This window comes from Lathyrus oleraceus, chromosome 5 (genome assembly GCF_024323335.1).
Source record: "Lathyrus oleraceus cultivar Zhongwan6 chromosome 5, CAAS_Psat_ZW6_1.0, whole genome shotgun sequence".
Lineage (NCBI taxonomy): Eukaryota > Viridiplantae > Streptophyta > Magnoliopsida > Fabales > Fabaceae > Lathyrus > Lathyrus oleraceus.
The window spans coordinates 198,983,538-199,000,083 of record NC_066583.1 but is presented as its reverse complement, the minus strand read 5'-3'; positions in this window follow the sequence as shown (position 1 = coordinate 199,000,083).

The following is a 16,546-nucleotide window of genomic DNA, read 5'->3' as shown; positions in this document are numbered from 1 at the left end:
AACAAACAAGAAAAATTACTCTTCAAGAAGAGTGACTTGGACAATCTCTTCAGAAGACCAATTGTTGATGACTTCACCCGGGATCCTCGGACGCACCCAGTTGTCTATGTTGCAATCACTATCCCCATCTTCATCGTTGATTGCAGAGATTTGGCCATACTGAATGATGCCAGCGTGGAGAAAGTAATCGGCCCCTGTCGAGTCTGAGGTGCTGAAGCTGTAGAAGTCAGAGCTGGATGATACCCAATCCCGAACTTGTCTTCTTTCACCGGTAACTCCAACAGACGTCCCCAACCGGGAGCAACACCTGAATCTACCAAGGCCTGTGCCTGCTTGAAGGACGAGATAGAGGCACCCGCTTTAACTTCTTCCACCGGAGTTTCATCCTTGATCTAAACTGCCTCAAAGGCCTGACACAGGGTCTCATGAAATTCACCTTCTACCTCTACATACTTGAATGTAGACAGGTTACTGACCAAAATGTCCTCCTCACCACAGACGGTGATAATTCTTCCATTGACTGGGAATTTGATCTTCTGATGTAGAGTTGAGGAGACTGCCCCAGCATTGTGGATCCAAGGACGACCCAACAGGAAACTATAGGAAGGACTGATATCCATTACATAGAAGACAGTGTTGAAGGTTTGTGATCCAATTAGAATTGGCAATTCTACCTCTCCGAACACTAACCTCTTAGAACCATCGAAGGCTCTCACGATGAGATCGGAAGGCTTCAAGACCAAACCTTCTACTTCTAACCTTGACAGGGCTCTCTTGGGTAGCACGTTGAGAGAGGAACCTGTATCCACCAGAACATGGGATAACACGGTGTCTTTGCATTCCATCAAGATGTGCAAAGCCTTGTTATGATTGCGTCCAGCTGGTGTTAAGTCAGAATCAGTAAAACCCAACCCGTTGCTTGCATGAACATTTGCAAAGATCCCTTCTAATTGGTTTACTAAGATCTCCTGAGGCACATATGCAACATTTAGGACCTTCAAAAGTGCCTCCCTGTGTGCCTCCGAACACAGCAGGAGTGAGAGAATAGATATCTTAGACGGCGTCTGAATCAACTGGTCGACTACCTTGTAGTCGCTTTTCTTTATGATCCTCAAAAGCTCATCCACATCCTTCGTAAAAGTAGGCTCAGAGCCAGCCTGGGGTGCAAAGGTACCCTCATTCACAGCTTGTTTACCTTTGGCTTTTGCCGCGGCGTCAGCATTATCGGGTGGTGAGAACAGTCTACCACTCCTGGTGAATCGCCCGATTCCACCAACATTGTCCACTGCGGGATCTTTTATTTCCACCTCAGATTCAAGCTTCTGATTCTGCACCTCTTCTGTTTTCAGTGGCTGCTCCACTCCATGATCGTGCGTGTATACACTCCCCCATAATGCCAAGGAATGTCCCTTTCGCTGGTGAAAGGTAAAGGACCAGGGGTTGTGATAGTCATAGTGGATGGTCGCACTGGTGGCACTGGTTGCGCTTCTGGCACATTGATCTGAGCAGTTGGGTAGAAAATGGTGATAGTAGCAACATCACAGTCATACTTAGAAATCTCATTCATTGAAATGCAAGCATCCGAAACATCGGAATCAAGTTCAATTACACCAGAATCAACCATATTGTTTGGGATATCAGCAACAACATTGGAAAAATTAAATACATCATTATGAATTACAGAATCAGCAGGAACAACATCTGTGAATTCTTCAGCAGCATCTTCAAACACCTCTTCCTCAACCCCTTCAACAAACTCTTGGACAGACAAGTCTTCAACTTGGAGGATACCATTGTCAAGCAAGGCCTGGATACCTCGCTGCAGCTTCAAACAACCTTTACTCTTTGTAGCACAATCCAAACAACCCTTCCCACAACCGGGGAAAACATCGGCCTTCAGCAAGCAGTATTTGATATCCAACAACGAAGTCTTCAGCTTCAATACATCTTTGATGGACTTGGCTTCTCCTTCCACCATATTAACATTTGCACCACCATGCTGCGACATGGGATTATTGATGACATTAGGAGCCGACGCAAAGTTAATGGCCTTCGAATCAATGAGGTCCTGAACTACGTGCTTAAAAGCTTTGCAGTTCTCAATATTATGGCCAGGTGCCCCAGAATGGAAGTTACACCTAGCGTTGACGTCATATCCGACCAGAAGCCTGCCGACAGGAGGAGCCAGAGTGCATAACTGCACAAGTTGTAACTGTTGAAGGCTAGGAAGCAACTGAGCGTACGACATTGGAAGAGTGTTGAAACGCATGTCCATCGCCTTTTGCCTCTGTTGATAGGTGGGTCTGTTACCCAGTTGCTGTTGTTGGTACTGAGTTGGATGACGTTGTGGTTGTTGTTGTTGTAGTGGTGCTGCAGCCGGAATGGTCACAACTGCAACATACGGTTGTTGATGATAGTTCTGGAAACGGTTCCTTCTGATACCCCTGCTCTGATATGCAGACAAAGAATTAACATCCCCTCTCTCCGCTTCTGTCCCTGTATGAACGGCTTCTTCACACCTGATGATGATCCAACTCCACTCTGAATCTTGCATGTCTTCAAATAGTTCTCCACCCTCTCACCGGTAGAGACTACATCAGCAAAGTTAGAAGCATTGCAACCTACCAAGCGCTCTAAGTAAGGTCCGGGCAGAGTGTTCATGGACATGGTGGCCATTTCTTTCTCCAACATAGGAGGTTGAACGCGAGAAGCTGTCTCTCTCCAGCGTTGAGCGTATTCTCTGAAGCACTCATTGCTTTTAAGAGACAGATTCTGAAGTTGAGTTCTGTCCGGAGCCATATCGACATTGTATTGATACTTCTTTACAAAGGCCTCAGCCAAATCTCTCCAGAAACGGATGTGGGCTCTGTCCAGCCTCATATACCATTCTAGGGATGCCCCAGCTAGGCTATCTTGGAAAAAGTACATAAGCAGCTTTTCGTCATCGGAGTATGCAACCATCTTGCGGAAATAGACTTGCACATGAGTTTTTGGGCAGGAGTTGCCATTGTATTTATCAAATATTGGAACTTTGAATTTCGGTGGCACCCTCACACCTGGGACCAACCCCAAGTCAGCAACATCTACCCCCAGAGTATTTTTTCCTTCTACAGCCTTCAGCCTCTCGTCTAATCTTCTAAACATGGGGTCCATGCCATGGCCCATGCCAAAGTCTTCCTGCATCTGGGTGAACTGATCGTCCTGATCATCATGGACGGGCTGTTGACCGGAGTTGACATGTGGGATCGGGGTAGGCCCCGGTCCACTGGGTCTGTTAACCTCTCCAGCTGGAGGATCAGTCACCGTCTTTGGTTGAGTAGTGGCGGGATTCCTTTGTATCATCTCTCTGAGCTCTTGCTGTCCTTGAGCTACTCCCTGAACCACATCCATGAATTGGTTCATGCGGATCCTCATCTCGGCGAGTTCTGCCTGTAAGCCCTCCATAGCTCTCTGCTGGTTTCTGCGGGTACCGCACTGGTGGATTCCTGAATCAGCTATCCTGCTAGTGGAACACCAAATAATATGAGAACACCGAAGCGGTACCTGTTATGCAAGACATGCAAATGAATATGTAAATGCAATGACATGTTTATCAAATCCAAAGGGTATTCTACCCCCTTGATTCCAGTCTCACATCAGGTGAAAATGAAAGAAGACCGGGTCATGGATAAACTTCGGAGACCAAGATGCAATAAAGGAAAACCATCATATAAATGAATCCAAGGAGAAGGGCCTTAGCCAACAGTACATCAAAGGAGGATCTCCACAACAAGCCTGTGGATCATCACTACAAAACAACAGGGAAACACAACAAGTAAGAAAAGGAACCAACATCAGGAATCAGCCTCCTGTATATAACCCATAAGGACTGCTCCTCACTTCAGCCAGTAATGCCACCGTGTCAGGATGATCTGGAGATTCTGTCAAACATCGGATAAGCAGATTCCTCTTGTGAATAACCCCATCCAGTTCGTTGATGTTCTATATGTAGTAATCCCCATTATCCTCTTCGAACACCTCTTCAAGTCTGGACTTCTTCAAACCCGCCAACACCTTGAGTTCTTCAATCTGTTCTTGAGCTTTGTTGAGTTGATCCGTGATGTAACCATTGGTTGAACGGGCGCACATAAGCTCATTGTTCTTCTCCTTCAGTTGAGTCTTCAATTTCTCCATCTGACCAGTCAGTTAAGCTACTATCTCCTCCTCTTTTGCTTTCCGAGAAACTAAAAATGCATCCCACTGCTTTTGCCACCCAGCTAACTTACCATGAGCATTTGTTAACTGTTGCTTGACTCGTCTCAACTCAGAACTGGATGACCCCAAGGCTTTGTCTGTCTTCCTGAAGAAGTCCACCTCCACAGCTAATTTCTTCTCTACTTCCTCTTGCAATCTAATAGCTTCCCCCTTCTGATATTCCGCCTCATGGTACAAGTGCATACAGTCTTGCAATTTCACACTCAAATCTGAGTTTTTAGTTTGAAGCTCTTCCATGGCATTCTTCAATTTGTCATACTCCTCTCGGCTCACCATTGTTGACTGCTCAGGAGTTGGTGGATACAAAGGTTCTTTAATAGGAAATGGCAGACCAAACTCTTCAACTCTTCCCTGAAGCCAATCTTCATAATGAGGATAAGTCCTGCAATCTCCTTTTCCAAGCGTAGTTCTTCCTCTCTTGATCACCCTGAGCCAGGCCTAAGCTGCCTTACGGATACAATCAGATCAGACGAAGAATGGAAAAACAGAGATTCTTCCACGCCTTTTTTCCAAAGGAGGAGTTCTTAAAGCGTATCCAAACTGTCTGACTGCTAGAGAAGGATTATAGTTGATACCTCCTCTTCTTCCTACCAACGGTACATTCGGGAAGTTCCCACAACTGTGAATAATATCCGCCCGAAGCAAGTTCTGGTCTGACCACCAAGAAATATCTTCAGCTCTCAACCCCATCAATCTCTTCGACCAACTCAACGAGTCCTCGACATCAATGAACGCTCCTGACTTGGGTAAGTGAGAACTGAACCACTTATGAAACAAAGGCGCACAACAATTCACCACTCCTCCTTTTCTATTCTCGTTCCTGTGATGCACTGAATAAAAGAAATCTCCTAGCAAGGTCGGCACTGGATTACCCAACACAAAGAGGCGTACTGCGTCTATGTCCACAAATTTTGCAACATTAGGGAACAGGACAATCCCATATACACAAAGAGCCAATACAGCATTGAAACCCCTCTGATCACCATCTTCAAACTTCTTCTTGGCTTCTCCCACTAAGAAACTCAAATGAAAACCACTGACTCCTCCCTTCTGACACAAATTAGACTTCAAGACTGATTTCCCCAGATATGTGGCTGAAGAAACCATGCTGAGATCGGGCAAAAGCTCGGAATTGTAGAATAGCAACTGCGGCTTGATAGGAACTCTGAGAAAACTAGAAACCTCCTCCAATGTAGGGACCAAAATATAATCTGGGAATGTGAAACACCTCAATGGAGGGTCATAGAACTGCATCAATGTGAAGAGAGCATCATGTTGATCTTTGGAGAGAACTGTGACGAAACTCAAAATCAAAATGTACTCCTTCCGGAATCCTTCTAGAGAACCATGATCCATTAACCTCATCAGCTGTTGAATAGGCTCCAAACATACCACAGGAAACTTGTAGGCGACATGTCTCTTTCTGCCAATATCCATCTCAGAAAAACCAGAGAACCCCGACCGGAATCAAGAAGAAGATGTAAACCCTCTAGAAATGGATAAACATGTGTTAAATGATATGAATGCAAAATGATGTGATGCAATGCAGTGACATGGAAATCAGGACTGCTGTATCTGCTTGAGCAACTGTCGGGTTGCACTGTCTGAAGAGAAACCCACTGAGGAATATAATACAAGATCAAAACTCTGCTCCAGAAAACCGGGTTGGTTGAAGGTTAAGGTTTCCTGAATTTAGCCCGCCCCTCACTGGTAGGTTCTAAGAACAGAAGTTTGTCAGTTTTAGCCCTTCAGTCGAGAATAATACGTTTACCACTGAAGGTTTCGCATTATTACGGGATACAAGACCTCCACTGACTCCCCTCAACAGGATATCCTAAAGCAAGTTCCCAGCCTCGGGGTCCTCGGATTGAGCAGCGAGAATGCGCCCACCAGAGCTAACATAAACGCGTCTCGGAGGAGAGGCCTTGACTGAGTCCTCGGGAAATGGTCACCAAAGTCGACGATTTCTAGAGGAATATCTGTCATTATGGAACACCCATAGGACATAATATATCCAAAGAAACCTCGTTTGGATGTGGGTTTCATGAACGACTTAACGTAGCAACATGCCACACAAGCCTCATGACTATCCACTCTAAAACCTGTGTGTATGCTCAAGCCTGGGTAGTGGGCTTATCTCTCATAGAACATCCCACCCCAACAAACAAACAACCCACGGAACCCACAAATACAGCAGACATATGTACATGAATGCAATAAGGTAAAGTAGGTAAATAAATAACTGTACAAAAGAATGAACACCCAACAAACAAGAAACCTACAAAAGCTAGGAGGGACTCGCTTAGGGAAACCGGGTCCCCAGCAGAGTCGCCAGCTGTCGCGGCCTAAAAAAATAGATATGCGAAAAAAACAACCGGCGAGAAAGAAATGACAAAAGAGTCGCCACCGTGCGTTATTTATCCCAAAGGAGGGAAGGGGAACGCTCGAAGTAAACCTGGAGAAAGGAAAGGAAAAGACAAGGTCTCGCAACCAAATTTTGGGTTCGGGAGTCGATTATGCGAAGGGAAGGTATTAGCACCCCTACGCATCCGTAGTACTCTACGGGATCAACTCTTGTTGTTCTTGTCTAAAGGGTGTGTGTTTATCTAATGTACTATTTACTAAAAGAGGGTCAAAAGAAAATGACTCGCACGGATGTCGCATCCACTACATACGTATCTCATCTGAATATGAGAATCAGAGTCTTCGTAGCTCGGCTACCTATGGGTGAAAGAGATGTGTGCTCGCTAAGAGATCGCGTCTTATGCCTACGTATCTCATCGGGAATGAGAATCAGAGCAAAATGTAGTTCAACTAACTACGAGAACAAGGGTCTCGATTGCAACTAGGGCAAGAGAAAGGGAAAGTCTCGATCGCAACGAGGGCGAGAGAAAAGCATCACAACGAGGGCGAAAACAAACAAGGATTAGTTGTTAGTCGTCAGTCAAAAAGGAACTCGGCAAGACATCGCATCTTGTACCTAAGTATCTCATATGAACATGAGAATCAGAGTTACCGTAGTTCGGCTAACTAGGGATTGCCATCTGAACATGGACTTACAAAGGAAGACACCAATTGCGTCAAAGGAGAGTGGGCAATGTGTTCACGTCCTAGCAGCAGGTGTCGCAGCTCGCTGAATCGAGTCTTAGGCAGTTACCTCTTTGCAATAGGATGGAGTGACATGCCACAGGATCGGAGACGCACGGAAGGTCTAAAAAATGGGGAATCTCTACCCTAGAGTTGTCATGCAATATGGACTTATGTGTTAGGATTTACAAATGGGAACATCTACCTAATATTAGCATGCAAAGAAAGAGGGAATTCTACCTATGTTATCATACAAAAGAATAAGGGAATACTACCTATGTTATCATACAAAGGGTTCTACCTAATGGGTGCTACCTAAACGGACAAGAATCAACGAATGGAGCAAGGAGAGGAACCAGGGGTAACGGTAGATGGCGATGCATGAAGCAATCGACTTATAAGTGGTAGATGGCGATGCCAGAAGCAATCGACTTACAAGAGAAAAGGCGATGCACGAAGCAATTGACTTACAAAAGAATGGATGAATACGTGTTGGTTCTGTTAAGTTTTGAAAATGATTACTCGACGTTGGATCGAGGTTTTGATCTTGTTTTGAAATGGTTATCGAATGTTCATTTTATTTCTTGTATTAACAGATGAATAAAGAATGAAAGAATAAACATTATACACTTCATGGGAGAGGGGTACATTTGTTATGAATGGGGATTGTTCATGGCAATTAAACAATAAACATATGTGCCTCATACAACATACAAGTAGGCCACAGTTAACAAACAATCATATAAGCAATCAAGTATATGATCAAATCAAAGAATTAAAGAATGAAGTAATGGAGCATTAGACAATGCATGAGTGTATAAACATGTTAGGCAATCAAACAATAGAAGCATGGATGAAAGAAACAAGTATAAAAAATATCAGATGAATCAGACAGGTGGAACTATGCACACAAAGAATCAATGAATAATTTAATCGGGAAATGATGCAAGGATCAAATAAAATCAAGATGAAAGGCCTCTAATATGTGGCATATGTGATGAACAAGGGAGGATCAAAATACCTCTTCAATTGCCTTAAGCAATCCCTATGTCAAACATCAATCATAGAAAAGTCAACCGAAAAGTCAAGTCAACTTAAAAAATGTCAAATAAATAGTAAATTAATCACAAAAATTATGAAAAATTAAATGAAGTTAGGTGGGGTCAGGATCATCATCCCCCAAAAAGATTTTAAAAATAATGAAAATTAGTATATAAATTAATTGAAATAAAACAGAAGTCAAATGTAAAGTCAACCGAGCAAACTAGGCCAAAAATAAATCCAAAATAAATTGAAAATGAGAAATAAAATTCCAATAAAAGGTCAAGTTGACCATGAGACATTGGTCAACCCTCATCCCAAAAATCAGAAGTTAAAAATAAATTTAAGTCATGAAAATAAAATAAATGAAAAAAATGTATGTTTAAAAGAACCACTTGAAATAAATAATTAAAATAAAATATTAACATTAAATAAAATATGAAAATAAAAATTAAATAAATTAAATAAATCATTAAAGAATGTGAAAAGTATTTTTTTGTATTTTTATGAATAAATAAAATATTTTTATTAATAAAAAACAAAACAGAAAATAAAAGTAATAATTAATAAAAGAAAATAAAATGAATGAAGAGAATGTGAGTGGGCCAACGCAAGGGGGTGCTGATAGCGTGTTGAGGCCCAGTCCAAAAAATCCCAGCATGTGACAGAATAATAATGTTCATTTAAATATAATCATGTAACGTTAATCAATTGGTCCATTCCACTTAAACCACAAAAATGACACAAAAAAATGCGGACGGCTGGGATCGAAGCCAGGCGCGCGGACCAGATGGCCATTACGCGGACACGTGTCCGCTCTGCATGAAAAACACAATCTATTCCCATGCAAAAATGCAGCAAAAACGAAAAATGTAGAAAATTTGTTCCAACTTCCAATCCAAATATCTCTCAACTCAGGGCTCCAAATGAGATGATGTAAAAATCAAAGTTTAAGTATGGAACATGTAGAATACAATGGTACTTTGTTTCATTAAAAATAATGGCTTTAACATGTAGAAAAGCGAACAACAAGGGGGCTTCATGCACCCAGATTCAGCACACATGAAAAACGCAACCCATTTCCTCCATTTTCAAACCAACATAACTCATGCTACAGGGCTCCAAATGAGATGATGTAAAAATCAAAGTTTGAGTTTGGAACATGTAGAACACAATGATGCTTTGTTTTATGAAAAATAGTGGCTTTATCATGTAGAAAAGCGAACAACAAGGGGGCTTCATGCACCCAGATTCAACGAAAAATAATGTCACAAACTTAAAGTTAAAAGCAATGCCTCATGTTGAGGACTTTGTAAGCATGCATAGCATATTATTTACATGGAAAATAATCATGGAACAAGCATGGTATGGCATGGAAAAAGAAAAAAGTAGCAAGCATAAGCATAGTTAAAAGCATGGTATGAGCATGAAATATTAATGAGCAAGCATGATGGCCATGGAAAAGAATGAGTGAAACGTTTACCTAGTGTATGCAAGGTCCACTGCCCCTTGGTGTGGAGGAAATGGAAAGAGAAGAGATGCTACTTTGATGCTTGTGCTTGAGAAAATGGAAAATAAAGAATGGATCTTGAATGCACTCCCTTGCCTCTTGCTAAAAAATACAACCACCCTCTTCAGATTAGGGTTTCTAAACTTTAAATATGTAGGTCTAATGTGTCTTAATGGGCTTGGAATGTTGGTTTTGATTCATGACAAAATGATGCAAAAAGTGGGGTGGTATGAGCAAGTTCTAAATGTAGCAAGGCTTAAGTGAGTGAACATAAAGAAAATGGCCAAATGAGGTAAAAGCAAGGGCTGGTCAATTTTTGTGGTCTGACCTGGTTTTCTTGTGCAGCACAAAAAATAGTCCAACAGGGTGACTTTAAGGCTTTGTATCTTGATGAGTATGTATCCAAATGGCAAGGTAATGCAAACAGTAGAAAGAGGGCATGGAGCTTAACATATTTCATGTTGAACACAAATTGAAATGATGAGTGGAAAGAGGTGAAAAATGGCCATAAAGTTCAGGTTCCATAGCTGCAAAATGGTTGGGCCAGTTTGGCCTAAATGCTATCAAAAAATTCAGCCTATGATACCAACTTTAGATGAGTGTATCTTCCAAACCAATGATCCAAATGGGGTGGTTCTAAAAAGGTGTGAAAGAGGACATATCAAGGTACAACTGTCATGAAGAAAGTGTTTTCAAAAGATGCCTTGAAGTGCAAGAAATCTGGCCCATAAGTCTTGACAAATCTTGAAGATTTTGGACTTGGAAACTTTTCTAAGTGTTCTAAAATAATGTCTTACTTTGAACAAGCATAACTTTCTCAATTTTAATCCAAATGAAACAAACTTTATATCTCTAGAAAGCTTGGAACAAGAGGCATAACTTTCATGTTGGAGAAATTTTCAAATGGAGCTTGCATATTGATGGAATATAGGCTTAAAATGGGTGCAAAAACCATAAAAACTTGCCTTAAATGGAAAGTCAAGTATTTCCAAATTTAGTAACTTTTCCAACTCCTGATTAAATGATGAATCCATGATCCAACCTTGATCAAATTTCACATGTATGCTCCCTTAGGCATGAATTTTGAGATTCCACTTTCAAAATGTCAGGAGTTGACTTTTTTGGCCCCACAGTTGACTTTTCCTAAACTGTCTGATTTCCGATTCCATTAATCAATTGAAGCACCTCTGGCTCAAATAAAGAGCTGATTTTTTGCATGTAGATCCTTGTGGGCATGTGGAGGGCCATGGAAACGAGTTTCACTCAAGGAATCAGAAATAAACCGATTTTATACCAAAACCTAGTTTTAGGACAAAAATGACTAGGAACTGATTACACTGATTGCCAATGGATCTTTCTATGATAATTGTGAATCTTCCTAGGCCAAGATGCCTCTTTAATCATGATATGAATGAGCCCCTTCACTTCCAACCAAACATTGCTTGTTGCAGATAGCCACGAAACCTTGATTTCTGATTAAATCCATATGCACACTCTGAGAGCTTTGAATCTTCCACTGATGAACTGGGGACTATCATAAGATATATGGAACACCTTGAGACTTGTATATTTGGAGAATGAAGTTCAATTCTCAGTCTTGACTTGTGTGGGCTCCTTCTGTTAAGGAGTGAGCAATCAAACCCTGATTTCCCAAGTCACTGATGCAATATGCAATGAGTATGACCTAGTACGATGCTAATGCAATGTGAAACAATATCCAATGCTTCCATGAAAAATGAAGGGTAAATTTTGGGGTATTACACTACACCATATTTCCTTGCCTACCATAACTCTACCCTGCTAAACTGGTCCTGCATTCAACATAACCAAGTATCCTGATCATATGGTCAAGCATTGCACGCATGAGAATAATTGGACAAGACAATGCACAAAGGTTTGGTCTTGAACTCACCATGACTAACCTTGCACTAGTATCCTAGCAGCATGATCCTGCAGCAACCATAACCCTGTCATCATCCTGTAGATTCAGGCGAATCATGGCCAAAGTAGCAGGTCTACTACATCAAAACCTTGGTCCTGTACAACACGACATCATGACTTGGATTTACCCTGTTGCACAGGCCTTGCATTCACCACAAACAGGACACCACAACCACATGATCATATGTTGCACTTACAGTGGTTATTTGGACAAGACAGCTCATGTGTATTTGGCACTGAATTAACCTTGGCAAGCATCCTGCAATCGTGGTCCTACAACAGCCGTAACTCTGTCACCATCTTGCAGCACCCTACCAAGGAAATTGGCAATAACAATGCCATGCCATACATATAGGCTGCTTGAACTAATACCTGAAGCCATAGGATTGCATTCTTCCTGCACCAAAATCTACCATGAAACACCCGCCAAAAGGTGATGCATTTGAAGCCAATGAACCAAGGTCAGAGTTTGAAGTGTGAATATAAACTCATCACTGGCAATTCAGAATGGCACAATGGAAAATCAGGAGGAAATGAATAACATGAGATAAGAATTGCAAAGGGAAAGAAACATGTTTTAAGCAGCTAATTAGTCAAATTTCATAGTGCACATCATAAACCAATAGAGCAGACATGGCAAATATGTTAAACCAAGGCAATGTCACTAGTTGTCACACCCTGTTGCAAGACAAGACCATACATGCAGAGTGCATAACACCTTGCCTTTGCTTGACCTCACCATGGAATTCTCACACCAAACCTACTGCATACCATTGCCCTGCCTTGAGCCAACCAAGAATTGTGGTGCAAACAACAGCCTGCAACTCATACCATGTCCAACAATCCAAGGAAATTCAGTGGAAAACAGACATCTGCAGACCCTGTTTCCACTACCATACTACCATGGTCCTTTTTTGGATCCTCATTGCCCTGCATCATGGAGAAATACTGCAGTCTAAATCCATTCGCCTGCAGCATGAAACACCATTAATGTCTAGGATCAAAGCACCCTACTGCATCAAGCCAAAAGGCAAGTCTCAACCATGTTGCAAGTTAGTTTTGCTGAAAACCAATGCCTAGCCTCATCAAACCACAACCCTGCAGTGAGTATCCACCAACACCCCACCATTTTGTCAACACCATGGGCAAGTACAACAACCTGCAATGGACAATGTGGCACAAGGCAAGGTCAACATGAAGGCAATAATCACATAAACCAATTGTAGAATCATCCTGCAACACTGGGAGAACGACAACATTACCTAATTATATTGACATACCTTGGTACCAAAGCTTAACAAGGAGTTAAGATGGTAAGTGTCCAAACACTCTTGCATCAAACCAAACTATAACAAGTCCTACAGCAAACAACACAGAAAAAAATCAAGCTAAGCCACAAAAACTTGGCACCAAGCAATGCACAATGGGACTCATCATTGACCTAGCTCAAAGCCAAAACTTGCAGCAACATGGAAATGAATAAGTGAACCCAGTGGGGTTCATATGAAAGACAAAGGGAAACCAGGGTTGCAAGGCATTGGTACACAAAACATAATTCTTCTTATGAATCACTAACATCCAAGCCAGGTTAAGTCATTTAAATCCACCTGCAACTTTGATAACAGGACATCACTTGAACCAACAAACTTGCTCCACTTAAAAGCCACCTGCAATAGCCAGTCAAAATTTATTCTTCACTCATCCATTAACCAACATTAACTCACATAATTAACTGAGTCATGAATAACTAACTGAGTTCAATTCAGACTCAGTGAGCCAAGGTTAACTAACTCCTAACCTAAAGCTAACTTAACCCTAACCTCAATCCAAAGCTACAAAGTTTCCGAACCAAAAACCTATTTAAGAAGCTCATCACTCTCATTTTGGGAACCCTTGACATTTTGCACGAATTCACTCTCATTTTGCAATCTCCTCCCTCACCCTCACCAAAGCTCTCACTCTCTCACAAAGAAGCCATTGAAGCTTCACCTTGAAGCTTCAGTTCAGCTTGAGCTTAACCACTGCCTTATACCATTCTCAGTCTAGAAGAAGAAGAAGAAGAAGAAGAAGAAGAAGAAAGAGGAAGAAGGAACGTGTGAGTCAAGAGCAAGAACTCACCTGCTGAAGTTTCTGATCATCTTCTCCGGTAAGTCCATTTCTCTTCTATGGTGTTTTCTTGCTTTGAATATACCAAAGGGTAGTATTTATGCTAGGGAATCAAACCCCCATGGTGGTAGAGGCCAATTCTTGCCAATTTCCATTTAATTTGAATTTAGGGAGTTAGGGTTCTTCCACCGGTTCGGTTGATTTGGTCAATTCAGTAACCACCTCCCAAATCCATCGTCACAGTCGTACTCAGCGCATCCTTGTGCATCCAACGGTGATGGTGATCTAGGCTAGGTCGCCACCGTCGCCGGCGACGGCCGCCGACACGATGGTCTTTGGTCAACAGACAATGAAGCTGAGAGGGAGTTGGCGCGCGTTAGGATTGGGTTCAAACTCATTGGCTGGACAGGTCAACATGGAGAAGCATTTGGCTTAGCCTGTTAGGCCCACTGGATTACATTCCAAACCCCACCATTACGCTTACACCCCCCAAGGACTTACAAGAGAATTTGAAGTTGGACTTAGTCCGTTAGGCCCATGACCATCTATTCCTTACACCTGTGTTTTTCCTACTGCACCCCGTTGGGAGTGTTAAGAGTGTTTGGGCTCAAGAGGCCCATTTACGTTCTCACTGTTCACACCCCATGACGCAACACCTCCATATTGTGGCTTGCACCCCGTCTGCGGGCCTTCTTAGAGTGGTCCTGGGCCCATTCGGTCTTGGACTGCCCTTGTTTTTGGACTCTGAAAATTAACAAAAAAACCAGTAGCGGGCTCAATTGACATCCCATTAATCCAATTTTGTCTTACACTCCCATTTACCAATTACACCCTATTTCCCATTTTTATTTGTTTCTTTTATTTTGCTTTTGCTTTACATTTTAATTAGGCTAATTGTGATAATGTTAGATTAATTAGGATGATAAATCTTGATCATTAGGATATTAGAATTTAATTAGAATTTCCATTAGAATTAATTAGAATCTTTTTATTAGAATTTTAATTAGGACTTTTAATTAGCTTTTGATTAGAGACATTTAGGTTTGATTAAATTTAGAATTACCTCATTTTCTCAACATTAGGTTAATTTCTCAACTTTAGGCCATGAATAAAATTAGACATATTTTAAGAAATGACCATTTTGCCCCTTATGGGCTTATTTTGGTATTTTTGTGTTGAAATTGCACGACCCCCTTAAAATTAGAATCCAATCATCTTCTAATAATTGTAGGACTTAACATAGAATTTTAGTCATGATTTTGATCAATATTTTGACATGCTCCCTTAGGATTTCTAACTTCTAACTTAGAATATTCAATCAACTTCTAATGCATGATCCCTTAGGATAGTTTCTAACAATTACTAATTTTAACTAGATCCAAAATTACTTTCCCACAAAATTAAAACAAAACCCCCGATTAAATTGATCAAAAGAAATTTTGATTAATTAAATCCTTTGAACTTGTATAATCCCATAGTCTAATTTGAGTGACCAAAAGACCCTTGGTCACTTAATAAGACTTTTCTTCCAAGTTGTGGAGCTCAAGGCCTCAAGACAAGATTTTCAATCAAGGCATCCTTAGTTATACCAAGCAGCGGATTATTCAAGCACATCAAAGGTGGCGTCTTCAACTTTCAAGCACATCAAAAGTGGCTTCTTCAACACTTGTTAAATCAAAGTTAGAAGAGTGTGACACGAGCCTTAAGTAATAGAGAAAGAGTGAGACTGGAGTATTCCTACCCCCATTCTGAGTATCTTTGGGTATGGGACGTATGACCCAACGCTCATCGTATTCACCTCTATTCATAGACTTTAGCACAATTCTAATCATACAATTGACAAGTCTCTCTTCACAACAAAAGCAAGGACTACATCAACAACTTATCAATCATGGATCAAGTTGTACGATACGAGCCTTAAGTAAGGGAGAAGGAGTGGGACTAGAGTATTCCTACCCCCATTCTGAGTATCTTTGGGTATGGGACGTATGACCCAGCGCTCATCGTATTCACCTCTATTCATAGACTTTAGTATGATTCGAATCTAACGATTGATAAGGTCTTCATCTTCCATGCAAGAAACAACTACAAAGACTCTTCTCTTTCCACTTGAAAGTTAGTGTGATTCTCATCATCCAGTAACTATCAAGTTTATCCATTCTTCATTCTATTCGATTCTCAATCATTCCATTCAAATCATTTCAATCTCAATCATCCATTTCTTCTTGCCTCCAATCAATTTCTTTTTAGCCATAATGGGCTGAACTACGAAAGCTCTGATTTCCTTATTGCACTATAAGGGTACGTAGGCAGGAGAACCCGGTTTCTTCGCGAGCTATCTTATTTATCAATCTATTTTCTCTATCCCATCAATCATTCATTCAATCTATTCCATCTCTTTGAGATCAATCATACTTCTCCTTTGGCTTCTTGTACATCCTTTTAGGACGTCCCGATGACAGTCCATCTCTTCAATCGAGAGTTGTTTGGGAAAACAACCCCAGACACTTAACTCAGTCTTTCTTTTTGGATTTACCTTCTAGTGGCGGCCTGCTAGTCCACGTATTGGTAAATGTCTGCCTTGCTCTTCGATTAAGAGTCTATCCT